At 53.9% G+C, this 5,833-nt stretch overlaps 1 pseudogene; it reads left to right on the top strand.

Annotated features, from left to right (window-relative positions):
* Nucleotides 1–1,269: 1,269 nt before the first annotated feature.
* On the top strand, nucleotides 1,270–2,365 carry LOC121100147 (annotated as a pseudogene).
* The last annotated feature ends 3,468 nt before the right edge of the window (nucleotides 2,366–5,833 follow it).

Raw genomic sequence — 5,833 nt, 5'->3', positions numbered from 1 at the left:
GTCCCCCACACACACCCAGCCCCTAACTGTGATCAGGTCCCAAAGATAAGGAACTAGAAAAAAAAAACTGAATTCTGAACGTAGTCGAAAGCACAGATGGGAGCCAGGGAGAATTAATAAAACTATCCAAAAAAAAAAAAAAAGGAAAAAGAACCCAACAAAAAGGCCTGTGGCCCGAGCCGGATGCAAACAGCTGCCCCTGAGCCCTGCCCGCTGGGTCTGAGCGCGAGCCGGGGCTCCATATCCGAGCCTCCTTAAGAGTAGGAGGAGCTCCCAGGCCTCTGTCAGGCTCCTTAAGCCGTTTCTTTCAAGCCCTGAATGCCTGAATGTGAGCTGCCCACCACCCTCCCCTCCCTCCCCACTCCGCAACCCTCCACTCCAGCGGCTCATAAAAAAAAAAAAAAAAAAAAAAGTTTCAACAACAACAGGCAGGACCAATAGCATCTCGAAAAGCCGGGAAAGGGGGCCGAGCAAAGGGCGAAAGAGAGTGGAGAAAGGAGAAAGCGGGCAGGCTCGGAGCGCGCGGGGCCGGGGCTCGGCGAGCTGGAGGAGCGTTGCTAATGTTTTTGTTTGTTTGCTTTTCCATGCATGCATAATGAGGGGGCACCGCGGCACCACGCGGGGGCTCCCGGCCCACTTTTGTATTTAAAGCCTCGCAGCCAGCGAGTCCGCAGCCGGGCTCAGCGGATCCGCTCCCCGGGCCCCTTGTCACCCGAGAAGCCGCCGCCGAGGGAAGCCCGGGAGCCGCTCCCCGGCCGCGCCGAGTTTCTTGTTCTCCCCGCGCCGCCCGGAAAGGGCTCCCCGGAGCTCGGCGAGGCCGGGGTCGCCGCGGGCGGAGGGGGAGGGGACGCGGCCGTCCGGGCCGCGGGAAGGCGGGCAGCGCACTGACGCGAGCCAGGAAGCGGCGCGATGCGAGAGCCCGCGGCGGCGGCGGCTGCAGTGGCGGCGGCGGCGCGGCGCTGAGCCCTGGAGGAAGGAGCCGCCGCGGCCGCACAACGGATCTGCAGGCGCGGAGCAAAATGCACCCGCGGCGCCGCGCGGTCCTGCAGCCCCGCCGCGGCCCCGCGGCCCGCAGCCCCCCGGGGCGGCAGTGAGCGCCTCCCGCCACCGCCCGGGGCCGACCGGAGGGGCTCTTCGCGGCTGTGCTTTTCTGGGAAGCCACCAGAGCCCGAGCAAGCGGGCAGCCCGACCTTCTGCGAACGGCGCGGCACCAGTGAGCGGCGCGCATGGATTTATGAAAACACTCATGCAGGAATTGGCGAGGACTGGGGCAAACTTTTCCACCGGCTCCGCGTCCGCCGCTGCCCGCGCCTCGTCTCCTTTCCCCTCCTCACCCGGCGGCCGCCGCTGCCCGCGATGGTGGCAGGGCTGCTGGGCGGCGGCGGCGGGGCCCGCGCGGGGACCGTGCCGGGCGCCTGGCTGTGCCTGATGGCGCTTTGCAGCTGCTGGGCTCGGCGCCGCGGGGCTCGGGCTGGCGCACGGCCGCCGCCTCATCTGCTGGCAGGCGCTGCTGCAGTGCCAGGGGGAGCCGGAGTGCAGCTACGCCTACAACCAGTACGCCGAGGCGTGCGCGCCGGTGCTGGCGCAGCGCGGCGGGGGCGACGCGCCGGGGGCCGCCGCCGCCGCCTTCCCGGCCTCGGCCGCCTCGTTCTCGTCGCGCTGGCGCTGCCCGAGCCACTGCATCTCGGCGCTCATTCAGCTCAACCACACGCGCCCGGGCCGCCCTGGAGGACTGTGACTGCGCCCAGGACGGAAACTGCAAGTCCACCAAGCGCGCCATTGAGCCGTGCCTGCCCCGGACAGACAGCGGCGGCGCGCCCGGGCGCGGCGGGGTCATGGGCTGCACCGAGGCCCGGCGGCGCTGCGACCGCGACAGCCGCTGCAACCTGGCCCTCAGCCGCTACCTGACCTACTGCGGCAAGCTCTTCAACGGGCTGCGCTGCACCGACGAGTGCCGCACGGTCATCGAGGACATGCTGGCCGTGCCCAAGGCGGCGCTGCTCAACGACTGCGTGTGCGACGGCCTGGAGCGCCCTCTGGAAGTCGGTCAAGGAGAACATGGCCCGCCTGTGCTTCGGGGGAGCTGGGCAACCCCGGGCAGCAGCGGCTCGGACGGGGGCTGGACGACTACTACGACGAGTACGACGCGCGACGAACAGCGCGCCGGGGGCGCGGCGGCGAGCAGCTGCTGGACGACGACGACGGCGTCCCGCACCCGCCGCGCCCGGGCGGCGGCGCTGCGGGCGCGCCGCGGGGACCTGCCACGGGCCCGGGCGCAGGAGCAGCGGCGGCGGCCGCTCGGCGCCGGGGCGCCTGGACCCTTCTCGCCTCCATCTTGCTGCTGCTGCTGCTCCCTCTCTTTTAGCCCTCGCGCCCCCGCCGTGGGCTGCGGGAGGAGCCCGCGCTGGGGCACCTGTGGCTGGGGGACAGAGGGATGGTTGGGATACTTTCCAAAACGTGTTGTGAGTAGACTCTGCCTAGCGGGTCACCCTTCACGACTCTTGGCACTTCTCCCGTGTCCTCTCCCGAACATGACTTCTTGGACATCCTCCCTGCCCCCATTCCAGGCTCAGAGACTCCCAGCTCATCTGCCCGCAGGAACCGGCCTAGCTAGGGTTTAGGACGCCCGGGATGGAATGGGCGGGGATGGGGAGTACAGAACCATAGTTTGGACTCGGAAGAGAGGATACCGACCTGTGGGGCCCTAACAGTTTCAAGGGAGCGGGCTTGGAGCAGGAGTTTGAAGGAGGATTTACATTTGCAAAAGGGGCTGTTTAGTATATTTGCTGCGCATGGGGCGGGGTGGGGGCGCGAGGGGGTGCCGGTGTCGAGTTTTATTGTGGCCAGTGAGGACATTGCAATCCTGAGTAAACAGAAAAGTCCCACTACCAATTCCTGTGTTTACTCTCGGTCAGCGCTCAGAATTCTGTTTGGGCGGGGAGGAGGGATAGGAAGGGGTTAATATGCCTGAATTAGTTTGGGATAACTTTGAGCCCTTGACCTTAATTTCTTTGCCACCACTCTGATCTCTTCACACATTTCTTAGGATTAAGGGTCAAAAAATGCTGATCTGAAGAGTTGCTAGTGGTTGCAATGCAACTTTTTATGTAAAAGAGCTCTGCACTGCCATCTATAGAAGCCTCTTCATGATGTTTGTCTTGTTGTCATTTTTGTTCATCAAGAAATTGTAGTACAAATATGCGGAGAGAATATATCGCCTCTGCTTTTATCAGGGTGCTAAACCCTACTTCTATATAAAGTGTATTAAAACTGGGATTTGTTACCAGTTGCTGTACTTTTATATAAGAATTTTTATAAAGTGTATGCTTCAGAAATAATTTATTTTAAAAAGAAATTAAAATAAATCTGCAACCACGTTACACCTTTCCTCCCTGAAATGTATAGAATCCGTTTGTCACCGGGGATCCAAACCCACGTCCATTGTGAAGTGTGCTCTATCTAGAACAGTCTTAAAATGTACAGTGTATTTTTATGAATTTGAAGTTACATTGTTATTTTCAAGAGGATTTATGGACATTGTAGAAATGTATAAATGCATTTCCAAACTGCCTTAAACATTGTATTTTTATAGACATCCTTAAAAAAAAAAAGTCCTATGTTTTAAGTAACTATGGCTTTGTGTATTTTTGTTATTTGTTTTATTAAAATGTGTACATCAGTAAAGAGTTTTTAAATAATGAATATGGTGTAGTTACTTTCCAGAGTTACATTGTGGTTTACAATAAGGGAGTAAGGAGGGGGTGGGAGGGCCACTGGGAATCTATCAACCATCAACTGAAATTAAAATACAGTACAAGACAAGAACTGAGGGCTATTATTTCTGCCTCTAATTTAATGAACAATTAGACATGTGTAAATGAAGCAGCTAAAAGATATAACCCACTGGCCTGCATTGGTTTTTACATTTGTGGAGAGAACTCACTAAATAGTGTCCTCCTACATAGTTTGGGGATAACCCAGAGGTCTCTCTCCCCTCCCCCTTTCCACGGGGAGCCCCAGAGCCCTCCTCCGAGGAATCTGGCTATAGACATTCTCCTACAATCAAACATGCCAATAACATCTGTTACCAATAGATCTTAGGAAACCTGGCACACCCTTCAAAGTCATTTTCACACTTCGGGTGAAAAAGTCAATTGTTACAAAACATTCGGGCGGGCAAAAGTAAACACACTGGGGAGAGGAACAATCACCAGAACTTGTATATTGTTGTGAGGAGTTGTTTAGCAGTGGGCTGAAGGCTGGGTTCCTGCCAGAGCTACTGATCTACACTCAAACGCCCTTAGATAAATAATTACACTCAAAGCTGTGTCGAGTGCTGATACACTTGACCTTGTAAATAGAAATGTTTGCAGTAGGAATAAACTCGGCATTGGAAAATCTTTTAAACATTAACACAAAAGAGAGCGCTCTGTCCTCTGGGGATTTGAGTCTGAACCTCGCCAAGCTAGGCACTTGCAAGAGGAAAAAAGTTTATTTATCTTCTATTCCTGGTGTTTATTTAAAGCTTTTCATTTTAAACCGGTGATTGGAAGGCGAGTCAGGAGTTTAAAAGTCACCACAAATAAACTTTGTCTGAGGGGTCGACAGATTAGCAGATCCGTGTCTCTTATATGATATTAACATGTACTGAGAAAACATACCAGATTTCTCCGCTGCCTGAAGTAATTAACAAAGCTATGCCCCCTTCCAACTTCCTCCCCCACCACTCCCACCCCTACTTTCCAGGTTTCTTTTGCCTCTGACTCGCTCTTTTCCCAGCTTTTATGGAGGGCTTCGAGGCACTTCTTGTGGATCTAAAACCAAGACTGGTATATGTGTAAGCATCAGAAAGCCTGAGATGTCCTGTCAGCCGAGCCTAGGAGAGTGGTGTGTGGCGGAATCCCAGTCACCTGAATGGTTGAGTAAACATATTGTTAAAACAAAGCTGAAAACGTTGTTTCTTTGGGAAGTGAACAAAGAGTATTCCAAGGGACTTGTAAATGAAATCAGCGTCTTTACAAACCTCTGGTTAGCAATGCTCCTGCGTTTGTCCTTAAATATTTTTAAATCATCTCCATCTCCTGTTTTTTAACACATTCTTGCTAAAGTTAGTCTTTGTCCCAGTAAAAGGCCCAGTTTTCCTGGTAAGAAGTAAAAGGCATTAGCACTAGAAAAGGCCTGATAATTAACTGGTACAATAAACTCACGACTTGATTTTACAGGGTCCTGTCAAAAGCATCTGCCTGAATAAATCAACACGGCTCGCTGTTGGGGAGAGAAGACACGAGGCTTTATGCTTTCTTCCTTGAAGAAAGTGAACATTGATCGGTGGCTCATTTTAATTTAAACAGTTCTATACTAGAGCCCAGAAGCCCCCTCGTCCCTCTACAGACCTAGTGGATTCCAGAACAGGTTGCTGGAGATGTTAGAACCTTCAGTTATGGGATCGTATGCTGCCATCTGCTCCTAGGCAGAAAGAATTTTTACAGATGTTGACATCTGTAATATCTCACACTCTCTGGGGAACTGGAATTTTGGACATTTGAGACGGCCAAATGTCTCATGGAGAATGCCTGGAAGTACCATTACTGAAAGAAGAGTATCTCTGGCTTTTCCTAGGGATTCTCGAAAAGTGCCATGCTTCTCAGAAGTCTTCCGGGGTGTAAGGAACTCCCGTAGGATTTCATGTAAAATCATGTGTCCTTGAGGCTGGTCCCATTTCCCCGTTAGCAGGTTTGCATTCTCAGTGACAGTTTATTTGTCTTTGGAGGCACTTCAGTGACAAATGTTTAAGGGAGTGGGACAATGGTGGGGAACAAGGAGGCAGTTCATT

Source organism: Ursus maritimus, unplaced genomic scaffold, assembly GCF_017311325.1.
Source record: "Ursus maritimus isolate PB19 unplaced genomic scaffold, ASM1731132v1 scaffold_34, whole genome shotgun sequence".
In the NCBI taxonomy this organism is placed as follows: domain Eukaryota; kingdom Metazoa; phylum Chordata; class Mammalia; order Carnivora; family Ursidae; genus Ursus; species Ursus maritimus.
The sequence above is the reverse complement of the archived record's forward strand: the minus strand, read 5'-3'. Positions and strand labels throughout refer to the sequence as shown.